Raw genomic sequence first — 14,795 nt, 5'->3', positions numbered from 1 at the left:
CTGAAACTGAGGGAAACACATCAAATATAGGAGGATAGGAGGAGAACTACAACACAACAGAAACACGATATCAAAATGTGTAACACACACAGAAACGAACTATAATATTTTCCTGACTTGTACAGGACATTTTAATAAAATAAATGGTGGATTGAACCTGGTTTTGTGACATGCCAAAACCTTCCGCTTTTTTCGCAATGTTAAATATAACATTAAAATGACACCTTTTTCTACATCAGGCATAGACTACCTTAGCTGTATTTGGCAAAACTTTTAGGAATTTTGGTCCTCAATGCTCTTCAACTTTGTACATATTTTGGCTTTTTTTTACTTTTTTGGATTCGAGCGTCACTGATGAGTCTTTTGTAGACGAAACGCGCGTCTGGCGTATATTCAAAATTGTTTCCTGGTATCTATGATGAGTCTATTTACATGATAGGACTACAATACAAATAAATGGGAGAACATATAGGACAGAGAAACACACGAATAATAGCTAACAAAAGGTGCCAGGTTTAAATTTTAATACGCCAGACGTGCGTTTCGTCCACAGAAGACTAACCAGTGACGCTCTGATGAATAAAGTTCGAAACCCAAAAAAAGCACAAAGTTGAAAAGCATTGAGGACCAAAAATTCCAACAAGTTGTGCGAAATACGGCTAGGGTTTTCTGCCTGGGATAAGAACATCCTTATCATTTAGAATAATTCATACCTTTGCAAACAGTATGTTTTTTTATAAAATGATTATATAATAGATATAAATGATAAAACCGGTGAATAACTACAAAATAAAAACGGATAGATAAATAACCTAAACCAGCATATAAAAATTCACAGCCGCGTTAGCCAAATCGATAAACGCATAAATTAAAGTGACGTCACATTTGAATTTCTAAAAAACTTCCAAAAATAGGATAGCATTCAAGTTAAGGTTTGTAATGTTGATATAACATTTATTAATAACATTGAAAATTTATATAAAATTGTGGTAGATATTAGATAATTAATTTATTATCTAGCTATGTCGGTATTTCTTCTAAATCAAACTGTAAACCAAATATATCGTATAAATTTAGTTGAACCAAACTAAAATCTAATAAATGAACTGGATGATGAATCATCTTTACCATAACACACGAATACAACAGAAACAAATAAAATTTACAACTACAAACGATAAGACATTTGACAAACACGATGAGAATAACAAATATTACATCAAAACTAAATACATGAATTTCGGATAGAAAAGTACCGTGACACGTCTTATAGCAATGCAAGTTCACACTCAGCAAAACAGTCACAATCGGTAATAAGTCACGTTTGGTAATTAAAAGATCAGACGACGTAATGACAAACCATAATCTAACACGTTGTAAAAATGTTCTTAGTTAGTTTGGACAAAGACACATTGTATGGATCAACCAATTCGAGATGGTGTCCGTAAAATTTACGGAGTGTCATTTTTAATCGTACTCCTCATAGCTTTGTTGGAGCAGTTTCTGCGTTAGGAGCACACTCCTGTATATAAAGTTTGTATAGTGTGAACATGCAAGAGCATAGCGTATCAATTAAGATATGTAGGTACCATACAAAGGGACAGAGGGTATGTTAATCCTCTAAACTCAACAAATATATTGTCGATAAAAAAAAGTTCAGCATTTTGATAATATCATCTTCAGTGTATTTTCTGGTAGATTCAGTGTGGTTCTTCACAAAATATGAATTATTGTAACCCATACCTACGATTCCCATTTTTTTTTAAAGAAAAAGCTCTGTTTAATGAAATGGTGAAGTCGATCTTTCATCTGAGCATAGGGAATAGTAGTGTTAAAGGTATACAAATTAAAAGTCTTTATGTTGCTGCAAAATTGCAAAGATTGTGATCGAAGATCTAGATTAAGCAGATCTTTCGAACTTTTGATAATCCACATCTGGTTAACACCAATTGTAGAATATATTTCATCACAATATTTTTGAAACCCATCTTTAACTGTAGAAAGAACAGTAGTCAGTACGTTAGAAAGATGTTTTGTCGAACATTTTGATGACCCAGTTATGTATCGTTCTTTAAATAGAGTTTTGTGAAGTTTTGGTAGTCAGTATAATGACGGTAAATTTTCTTTGTTTTCTTTGATGTTGATACCAAAAGAAAGAAGGAGAGATTTGTGATTTTGTAACGTCCTTGGTAAATGATGTTAAAGAATATGTAGGATTACCAGTAGTTCTATATATTTCAAGCTCTGTAGTGAGACATTGCAAATAATGGTTTTTACATATGAAGACAATATCATTTGAGGCTTTATCTGCTGGAACAACGACAAATTTGTCATGCAAAGAGGATAAAGCATCCACAACATCAGGATTCTTGAAAGGGTTCCATTCCCCATTTCCCTTCTCAATTTTATTATTAACTCTTGTGCTCATAGTACATCGTAGTTTTTGAATGCGCTTCTGAATGCATGATCGAATAGCTTTGAAAACGAGAAAACTAACTGCCTAATTTATGTACAAAAAAATGGACGAAAGACAAATATGTAACACATAAAAAAAGACAACCACTGAATTACAGGCTCCTGACTTGGAACAGGTACATACATACAGAAAGTGGCGGGTGTACTTATTCTGTTTATTCGAAAGTGAATTTAGATGTTCACATGTAAATCATTCGAACAGAAACGAAAAAGAAATTAATGGAATAAGACGTAGAATTAGCAGAATTTATCTCAATAAGTCTGTATGTGCTATACTTCAGATATGTTACTGCTTTTTCAAATCTGTCTGTTGATATGGTCGACCGGTTGGTTTTGTCTGTTTAGTGGAATTTACTATTTGTGGATTCTTACAAATTCTGTATATAACTTTTGGACTATTTTCAATCTCGGTCTATTTCTGAAATTTATTCTTACATACTTTTGATTTTTTAACCCTATATGCTAACATTGCCTATGTAAATTTTAATATTGATTGTATGCACATTGAACGACAATTTTATGTGACGTATAATATTTTCTGACGTCAGACACCCAATTCAATGAATGTGTTTGTAGATAGATGTTTTTGTGTTCTGTTAAATTGTCCCTTTTAAAATTGTTATACGATGATGACTGATGTACACATATTTTGATTATTTTATTTATTGTGTCTGTTTAGTTTACGCATCAATGTAAAAATAACGGAATTTGACGAGACTGTCATCAGAGTGAGAGGGCTAGCGCTATAAAACCAGGTTTAATCCACCATTTTCTACATTTGAAAATGCCTGTACCAAGTCAGGAATATGACAGTTCTTGTCCATTCGATTTTGATGCGTTTTGTTATTTGATTTTGCCATGTGATTATGGACTTTCCGAATTAATTTTCCTCTAAGTTCAGTATTTTTGTGATCTTACTTTTTACCTTGGTACTCGACTTTTTTGTTATAACTATTCATAATCAGTATACATATGTATATACTTATTAATTTTCGCGAATTCTATTTAAAAACTGTAGTAACAGGTGTTTTAAAGTTCAACGGAATTATGTTATGTCTTTGATATGTGACTGAATAATGATTGACATTTTGCTCTATTTTGTTTGATTTTGGCTTTTATCCGAAATTTTATTAGTTAATGATGGCAAATGTACAAATTTGGGTTAAATTCTACTTGAAATTAATAAAACATTAAGATTACGTTGATATATGATGAAACAACGCACTTTAAAGTCATATAAAAAGCGAATTTCTGGTGATTATAATGTTTAGGAAAGTGTTGAATCAATGCGTGCATATATACTAAACTAATTCCGCTGTGATAGGGTTTTACATTGATTACAAATCCTTGATGTATTAAACCGAGTGAAACAATTCAACTATAATTGGAAAACAAAAGAACAACAGGAACACTGAATTTCAACAAAAACAAACGCCAATATAATAGAAACGAACTGTTAAATTCCTGACTTGGTACAGGACATTTCAATAGTGGGTTAAAACTGGTTTTATGACTAGCCAAAACTCCCGCTTATATGACAATGTTATAAAAATATCGCTAAAATGACAAGAAATACAGAACAAACACACACAAGACTACTCACAAGAGAGAAACTCACAGACAAATTTTCTGATAGTCGACACAACATGCAAACCACAAAACAACAACGAACACGTTCCATCAACGACAGACACCATTGTCATCACAAACAGTGAGACACTTATGTAACGAACATGCAATCTCGAACTTTATACAATTATTTTCCAATACCAGTACAAACAATGTTTATGATAATAATGGTATTGAAAGTTATTTGAAATACAAACGATGAGATGTAATACATTATCCAACCGAAACCATAACAATAACCTACAAAATTAACACATGCCTGTTGGCTGTACGAAATACGGAGACACGTCGTATAGCAATGCAAATTCACACTCGATATAACAGCCTTGTTCGGGATCTTGATACTTACAGACATACGACATAGTTGTTAAACCACAATCTAAACCGTGATAAAATGTCATTAACGTTTTATTTAGATATGTGATCACCTTCAAGTTACGACGAAGCAGAGAGTATATTACAGCTGAAAAATGGGAAATTAATAACTGAGAAGTTGAAATCATCCCGTTTGTCAAAGATTTAAGTGAACATTCGTTCATCTGTGTCAATGTTGAGGAGGTATCAAGGTATAAAGCAGTCCTTCTTGTATCAGTAGTATCTTTATTTCAAGTTCATTGGAATTAATGGGATGCAAGTACTGACTGGAATATGGGTTATTCAGTGAAAGGACAACATCAATAAATAACAATTTAAGAATGTTGCATAGTGCTTTTTCTTGTTGTCTTAAAAATTGTTCTGAATGAATTCTGCTTCATAAGAGTAAAAAAGAAGTCGACCAGAAGGGGTGCACAATAAGTAAACATTGGGATATCGACTGTCTTTGGAAATATTATTCGAATTAATTAAACGAATTGATAAGAACTGTCATATTCATGACTTGGTACAGACCTAATATATAAAAGGTTGCATAAACCTGGTTTAATAGCTAGCTAAACCTCTCACTTATATGCATCGAATCCCATTACATTCGCAACGATGTGTGAACAAAAGACATAAAAGGTAAATTAAAAAAAAAAATAAAAAAATAGGGGTACAGCAGTCAATATTGTGTTATAATTAATCTAAATCACTATATAACAAACAAATATGTAACAAAGAATCACAAAAATATACACAAAGCACATAAGCAAAAATTGAACACTAGAATACAAAAATTTACAATAGCACAATAACATAATGACGGGATGTATAAGTACAGAGCCACGTCATATGTATCAAAGAAACATAAAAGGCATATACTAGTAGACAAAAGCACATAGATAAAATAAATGACAAGAATACAAAAATTTTCGTAGAACAATAACACTATGACAGGATGTTTAAGTACAGAGCCACATCATATTTATCAAAGAAATAACAATGGCATACTTAATATTAATTATATAAAAAGCACATTAGCAAAAAAAGACAAGAACACAAAAATTACCATAGAACAATACTGAACTATAAGCCTTGTACCACTGGATGTCACTGTTGGTGGACGTTTCGTCCCAGAGGGTATCACCAATCCAGTAGTCAACACTTCGGTGTTGACATGACTATCAATTATAGGGTCATTTTTATAAATCAACTGATTGCAAAAGTATGAATTATTCGGAATACTCTTTTCTTATCACAGGCGTAGATTACCCAGTCGTTTTTGACACAATTTTTTTTTTTTTTGAATTTCGGGTCCTCAAAGCTCTTCAACTTCATACTTGTTTTGCTTCCTAACTATTTTGATCTGAGCGTCACAGATGGGTCTCATGTAGACGAAACGCGCGTCTGGCGCATCAAATTAAAAGCCTGGTACCTTTAAGTTTGATAACTATTGTGATTTTGTAAAATTTCATCTTTTGATAATAATGTTAAAGAAAAGGTATGATAACCAGGTGGAGCTGTTAATTCCAAGCTAATTTATGAGACATTGCAAATAATAGTTTTTACATACGAAAACAAAATTTGTGTAGGTTTTATCTGCATGCAAAGAGGTTTAATCATTCCCAGTTTCCTGGTCCTGAAATAGGTTACAAACCCTTGTGCTCATAGTACATTGTAGTGGCTGAATGCACTTCTGAATTATGATCAAATAGCTCTGATCCGTTAAGACAAACTGTGAAAGTGTCCAGTTCTGGTTCGTCTAATTCGCGCTTTAACCATTTTCTAGTATAGTCCTCAACTGCATAAACAGTAATCTGAAGTTCTTTTTCCAGTTGATGGGCATGGGCTTGGGAAGTCTATTATTTGGTCCCTTGGCTAACAACTCACTTCGTTCTTCATTGGTAACGATGCCACGGTCGCCAGTAATAACATGACCAACTGGACAATAATTGTACTTTGACGATGCACATGAGCAGTCTTCACATCTTTAAATGATATCAGATATGTTCCTTACGTCGTAACTACAATCAAGTGTACTATTGTTTGTCTGTTTGTCTTTTTCATTTTTAGCCATGGCGTTGTCAGTTTATTTTCGATTTATGAGTTTGACTGTCCCTCTGGTATCTTTCATCCTTTTTTCAAGGCTAAAAGCATCTAAAACCCTCTTGTTATTGAAAATCTTATATGCAATAGATTTGGTGTAAGTACATGAAATTACATATGTAGCTTTATTTTTGAAGTAAGCAGGTATAGTATTTTGTGCAGATTTCAGGTGGAAAACATTGCTAATATTGATAGCATCTAATCCTAAATCGTTTGTCATATAAACTAGGTTGAAATCTGTCAGCTGTTAATTTCAAGAAAAAGACGCTGGTAAACATATTGTAATTTAGAGAAAGTTATTATCTTTTATCTGAACAGCTCTTTTAACGATAAAAATAATGTGCCTAAATAAATATCTGGCAAATTTTAGCTTTCAGTTAGTTATCTACTCTGGTAAATTTAGTACCGGTTTGACAATTCACTTGAGCTCAATATGTTTAAACTTTGAAGTAGTTATTATTTACCTACACATACATGTACTGTATTGTCTGAAAAGCTACTGAACGGCACTGACTTCACTGCAAGCAAATTATCTTTTGAGCACTTAATTTACTTAAATTAAAGTCAAGTAATCTAAAAAATGTCTGAAAGACTAATCTTCACTTATTGATTAACTTTTCAAACTTTTCAGAGACTTTTCAGATCATATTATAATTAAGATGAGAATGGCCATTTCGGAGTAAAACAGTTTTACTAGTGTAGATCAGATGTAGCAGACTACTCTTGTTTATGTAGTAGTATTTCATGTTCAACAGTAATGAAAATATTCACCAAGCTGTTGTAGAAACTAAACAATGTGCCTCCACTATAAAATGTTTCTTTTGTTTTGTCAAAAAATACTTAAATTTAATCAATATCTTCATCAAAGCATTCTGATAAGTGAGTCAATTATTGCGTCCCAATATATGAGTACTACCCTAAAAGAGTTTTTCAAATTTCGTTCACCTGTAAGTTATTTGATACGAGGTGCACTAATCACTGATCTTTCAGCGATAATATTTTACCTAAAAAAATTAATCCCAGTATAAAATAATTATTATGAAAATTAAAAGATCGATGGAGCAATATGTGCACCAACGACAAAAGGACACTGATCACTTCCACAAAATAAAAAGACAAAAGGGCATAAAAATCATCCACAAAAAAAAAAAAAAAAAAAAAAAAAAAACTAAACTAACGAAAGTTCTCAATAAGTAGACTGGATAGTTTTCATATCACATCTACAGTTCCGATAAAATTAGACGACATATACCCCACAAAGATCCGGGGTGAACGCAGGTAAACAGTTCTACTAGCGGTATTCCTCGTGCTGCTTAAGACAAGTTAAAGTTCATATCATAAGTTAAATTCGTGGGATGTCTTAAAGACATGATTCTGATATCCATAAATGAAATATATCCGCGGTAATCTGTAACACAGATATTCGATTACGGTCAAGCAAATCATCAAGGTGTTTGTCAAACTTCCGACGTGACGAGTTTTGAATATTAGTAATTTATATCCCTTGGTGCGTAACATTTCTTATAAGCAGAAACGTTTACCACAGAACATATGTTGGAAATACAAGACATGTTTGAGGGTTTTTCAAAACTTTCATTTGCTTGAAACCACCTAGAATTGGTACTCTTCAAGTAATGATAGTTCCAGTTATAAATGCTGATTGATGTAAATATATTAATAATTTGAAAAGAATATAGAGAAGTTGGCAGATCCATCAATGCAATATTGTTATGTTAATATGTATAAGAACATCTAATGCATACGACTATGCGGTGTATGTTTTTCAGGTTATGCAGATTCATTTTCAAATTCAAAAGCGCGATACGGAACAGTTTATAACAATGAGTAACATTATTCTGAAGCAAGAATATTTAAAAAAAATTTTTTTTAATGAAACACAATCAATTGATAAGAAGCGCAATCGAGTTTAGAATAGAAATAAAGGATTCTTTACAAAAAGAATTAGGATAACCATTGTTTGACAAATTTGGAATGACGTACCGAAGATATCGATATTACACGTTAAAGCAAAACACATATGAGCGTCACTGATGAGTCTTATGTAGACGAAACGCGCGTCTGGCGGACTAAATTATATTCCTGGTACCTTTGATAACTATTTACACCACTGGGTCGATGCCACTGCTGGTGGACGTTTCGTCTCCGAGGGTATCACCAGCCCAGTAGTTAACACTTCACATATCAATAATGTGGTCATATTTATAAATTTCCTGTTTACAAAACTTTGAATTCTAACTAAGGATTTTCTTATCCCAGGCATATATTGCCTTAGCCGTATTTGGCACAACTTTTTGGAATTTTTAATCCTCAATGCTCTTCAACTTTGTACTTATTTCACTTTATAAATATTTTGATATGAGTGTCTTATGTAGACGAAACGTGCGTCTGGCGTACTAAATTATAATCCTGGTACCTTTGATAACTAATAACAGTTGGGGTTTTCGTTTTTGAAATAAGAAAATGCTTCTTAGATGATTATTAAGATAAAACATGGTACTGAAAAGAAAACATAAATATAAAACTTAATCATAATTCTGAATATGAACATGGATCATTTAAACTATATATAACAGCAGTATCTCTTCAGACAACTCCTTGCGATTTAAAGAATGTAAATAAAAATACTTTGTTCACATTGGTATTTTGGCATAATTGAAGCTGCAGTGACATTTATTCGTACAAAAGACGGTTAGGTATTGTATAGATTACAGAAATGTAAATATGTTACAACAAGGGATACCAATCCATTACCCAAAATTAACACTTGTCTTAATTATTTTCATATTTGGGATATATTCAGAAAAATACTTATGTTGTTGAATATGATCAGATAAATACTTATGTTATCGTCATTTACATTTTGTTCACTATAACGGAAAACAATTTGGTTCATGTCATTGGATATAACATCTGATAATCTTTCTTTGACATATTAAATTCCTTTTACGCGTTTAAACCTGTATCCTTTTTATCCTGCTTTCCAAGTTAAGTGCCTTTCTCTATTTTCTGCTTAATGGTCATGCGATTTTCAAATGGGCTATGCGTATTTGTCTAGCTTTTTTTGTAAAGACGTTTTCTAGATTTGTTATCACATAAGCAATTTTATTTTCGATATATGACTTTGGCTGTCCCTCTGGTATCTTTCGTCCCTCTTTTCTAGAAATGGCTAATATCAACCAACAAAAAAGCCCAGCGTTATGATGTTTTATCATATATTTAGTACAAAATACAGCTATTTTGTATATCTAATAAAGGTTGTTTTTCCAGTCTGTATCACCTACCCTGTATCGCATACCCCGTATCGCATAGCTAAACCCGTATCGCAAACCCCGTATCGCATGGTAAAACCCGTATCGCATACCTTTTTTTTTTTTTTTTTTTTTTTTACATAAAGTTTTTTGGTTTTTTTTTGCTTAAGAAAAAATTTCCTCAAAATAGGTCATTTTTTTTAATGACGTCATTGTTTGGTATGTAACGTCACGAACGTCAAGTTTTCATATTGTATGTGACGTCACGAACATCAAGTTTGCATATTTTTTGGCACACTAAATGCAACTATAAAAAATACAAAACACTCAAATAAATACAATAATAAACAAAATATTTTTAAAACAGCAGCAGGCAAATGGTAAGGTAACCCAGGTGCTTTGTATAAGCAGTTATTTTAAGGCTTTGAACCAAGACAAAAGCAGAACTGAAGGTAACCCAGTGCTAATCTATCGGGATCAGAAAACAGTTCATATAATATAATACTCTTCTGTTGAAATATATGATAAAGCGTATAATACATGGCAAAATCCGTATCACATGCCGTATCACCCTCGACCAATATCATCCCTCGGGCCTAAAGGCCCTTGGGCTGATATTGATGTCTCGGGATGATACGACATATGATACGGATTTTGCCATGTATTATTCTCTATATACCATTCCTCCCCAGTAGGTGGTGTACGTTAAGATGATTCGTGTCAATAATATTGCTAGAAGCTTTTTCAACTGGAACAATGCCAAAATACTTACACTAGACTGCAATACAATAATTCAAAGTTTGTCATGGACTTTTATGGTTATTATACCCCCGCTTTAAAAAAGGGGGGTATACTGTTTTACCTCTGTCTGTCCGTCCATCAGTCCATCAGTCCGTCAGTCAGTCCGTCCCATGAAACTTTCGTCATATTTTTCTCAGGAACTACACATCCACCCTTTCTGTAATTTGGTATCAACATTTATATATGTCAGCCATACCGTGTGATGCGTTTTCAGATTCATCACTTGACAACTTCCTGTTTACCGAACACTTGTCTGATTTTACACATGATAGCCAAGTTGAAAATTTTCGTCACATTTTTCTCAGGAACTACAATACAAGGATTTCTGAAATTTGGTTTCAGGATTTATATAAGTCAGCTATACCGTGTGATGCGTTTTCAGATTCATCACTCGACAACTTCCTGTTTACCGAACACTTGTATGATTTTACACATGATAGCCAAGTTGAAAATTTTCGTCACATTTTTCTCAGGAACTACAATACAAGGATTTCTGAAATTTGGTTTCAGGATTTATATAAGTCAGCTATACCGTGTGATGCGTTTTCAGATTCATCACTCGACAACTTCCTGTTTACCGAACAGTTGTATGATTTTACACATGATAACCAAGTTCAAAATTTTCGTCACATTTTTCTCAGGAACTACAATACAAGGATTTCTGAAATTTGGTTTCAGGATTTTTATAAGTCAGTTATACCGTGTGATGCGTTTTCAGATTCATCACTCGACAACTTCCTGTTTACCGAACACTTGCATATTTTTACACTATTAATATTATCCACTTGCGGCGGGGGTATCATCAGTGAGCAGTAGCTCGCAGTTTCACTTGTTCTTTTTTTTTATCAATGAATTTTACGATCAGATGTATAAATTTGGATTCTCATACTATTTGAACCGAATGTACTTAATGGAAGTAATGCACGAAACACATTGAACGTGCACTGAAGTAGTTCTTTTACACTTAGTTTACCATTATATTATTACATCATTATGTTATATATCATGACGAAAACATGTGTCATGTGCACTGTATTAAGTTTTGGTTCGTTAAAAACTACTAATACTATTAACCCTAGATTCCCGATCTCTCTATAATTTATGCCCAGAAGATTCTGTTTTAAATGTCCTGTAGAGTTTTCCTGTCATCCAGGATTGTACTCCAGTTTTGTTTCATGGTATACTACTGCAGCACGTATCCAACGATGTAATTTTGCGCTTTTAACAACAATAATATATTATTCAAAATGACCTATCTGTCATATTGCATATGGAGTTACATGGTGCAAGCGTGTATATTTACAATTAACATATATTACTTTTACGATGTATATGTAAAAATAAACTCCTTTATCAATAAGGAAGATGTATTTTCCTTTTGTGGAAATTCATTAACTTCTACTTTCCATGTTTTGTAAATCGATTCGAATTTCGTTTAATAAATTTGTGTTTTATCAGCGTAAAGATGAAGTCAATTGAGCAGTCTGTACACGTTAGATCTTTGATTACAATGTGTAAGCACGTGTAATTAAAAGAACAACAGGTGGGACATATTGCCACCAAATATATTTACAGAAATGTAATTGATTATGGCTAAATATCCCTTCTATTGTTGAGAAAAACCTGACGAGGTCACTATGGTCCTTTGGATTTTATTTCTTGCATGTTCCATTGCCATCAAAGAGATAACTGCATCAGGTAAAGTGGTTCTTTACATTCTTAACGTTCTCCATTTATCTATATTTTATTGTTATAGAAAGTTTTTTGTCTAAATAAACGTTTTTGTTTTTGCATTTTAGTCTTAAATGGTTTTGTTGTGTCATAAATATTAATAAAATATAATCGTGTTTGGAGATTCTTGTTCAGAAGATGACGCGTCACTGCTCTTACACAAAAGATTTGCATCTATAAGGTTTACATTTCGTCGTGGAAAAATAAAAACCTAAAGATGAATTTGTAATGTAGATGGAAAAAATTCGACTTTCTTTTCGTCTTGATATTCGTATACAAGTGTTGAATTCACACTTTATTCTAAAAAAAATAATTATAAATCACCTGGCATCAAAATGTTTTACAATGTTATCATCATAATTTGTTAACTCGTATATTCCGTAGAAGTGTAATTGTTAGAATATTAAAGACGTTATTTTCAATGACGTTAATTCAAAATAAAATGAAGTTTAAAGAAATAATTATTTATATTATTATGGCAGAATATTTGTTTTTCAAAGTAAGAACAATATTTCATTGCACACCACATTTCAATAGTTGTTTAAATCCAAGACATTTAAGACTCTGGTGGATAGATGTCTCATTGAAAATCATACCACACATTTTTATTTTAGTAAATTGAATACAGAAAGAAAGTAAATTTAATATACTAATTTGTTTAAGAATTAACTATAGAGGCAACACAACATATGAGGAGTCACTAAATACATTTGACCATACAATAGGTTACCGCTCACCTGACACCTCTGTAAAATTGACATGCAAACAAAGACAAACAACACCAACGAATAACATTTGATCCAGATTACTGTAACTGAATAAAGGCAGAGAATATGAATCGGTGGGGTTGAATAAAGTTTTTATTTTAATATATTTTTGTTGTAAATTTTATATAAAAGGATACGGTAACTTCCCCGTGAAGTATTTCTAAGCAGAGCTATAATAATTATCAAAAGTCTTTCCGTCTTTACTAAAATTCATAATAGCTAAGCTTCGTTTGTATATTTAAGTTTCTAATGATATTATTGTCTATTTCTAAACCTAGCACCAAATTATAAACTCCTGAACATAACCATATTTTTGCATGATTTAGATAAATTATAAAAATAGATATAAGAAGATGTGGTATGAGTGCCAATGAGACAACTCTCCATCCAAGTCACAATTTGTAAAAGTAAACCATTATAGGTCAAAGTACTGTCTTCAACACGGAGCCTTTGCTCACACCCAAGAGCAAGCTATCAAGTGCCCCCAAAATGACTAGCGTTAAAGTATTCAAACGGAAAAACCAACGGTCTAATCTATATAAAATCAAGAAACGAGAACCACTTATAAACCACATCAACAAACTACAACTACTGAACATCAGATTCCTGATATCGGACAGGATCAAACAAATGCAGCGGATTTAAACGTTTTAATAGGTACTAACCTTCACCCTTATCTGAAACAATAATGTAACAGCACAACATAGAAAGACACACTATAAACCTTTGTATTCGGTCGACAGTTAGCACTTTTCGACTCTATACACCAAACTTCCAACCAAGCTTATCAAAAAAGAGTTTCTCTCGTTTAAATAAATAGTCCATTGAAAATCTTTTGGTACTACTTGCGGTGTGAGTATTTCAGATCTTAAATCTGAAGTGACGTTTTAGATTTCAATTAACGTTATTTAAGTATAACTGATACTAATAAATTCACTGATTTCGTTACCACAAATAAATTTGAACTTACTAAATTCTATTATATACAAATGTGTATAATAACATTTGAATTGGCTATACCTGTAAATTTCTTACTAAAATGGTATACACAATCATAATTTGTATAGCATATTAGTCCCCTCTTTTAAATATATAGTAACAGTAATAAGTGCACATGTTTAATTATATTTTGGCATTGCCCAAAGTGATACTTTTCTCTCGTGCTGTGCATTACGTCTTCACACTACATATATTTGGTGTGTACTTGATACTTGAGTCTGGGAGAACATTGGTTATTCATTATTGGCTTTGAACTAAATTGCATTGACTGCGAGAACCCGTATGTCAGTGCTTTGTGTCAATTGTTTTATTAATGTATACTTTTGTTGTGCTGTTTCACCACTGTCTTAAGTAAGAGGAGAGGGATAAACGCTCACAAACATGTTAAACACCGCCACATTTTTAATTGGTTTGTCTCAAGGCAGGGGCTTAATATTCTGTGGTTATCCTTTATTCAAGTTTGTCATGTTTGCTTTTCGTAAATTGGTTTGTTCTGGATTAGGCCGTGAGTTTTCTCATTTGAATTATTTCGCATTTTTCATGTCAGGGTCTTTTAAAGCAGACTTTAAGGAATGGGTTTTTCATACTTCTAAAGGCCGTGTGTGACGTACATGCACTTATTGCTTACATCCACGTCATTTTGACACTGGTGGATAGTTGT

Source organism: Mytilus galloprovincialis, chromosome 8 (assembly GCF_965363235.1).
Source record: "Mytilus galloprovincialis chromosome 8, xbMytGall1.hap1.1, whole genome shotgun sequence".
Taxonomy (NCBI): domain Eukaryota; kingdom Metazoa; phylum Mollusca; class Bivalvia; order Mytilida; family Mytilidae; genus Mytilus; species Mytilus galloprovincialis.
The sequence above is the reverse complement of the archived record's forward strand: the minus strand, read 5'-3'. Positions refer to the sequence as shown.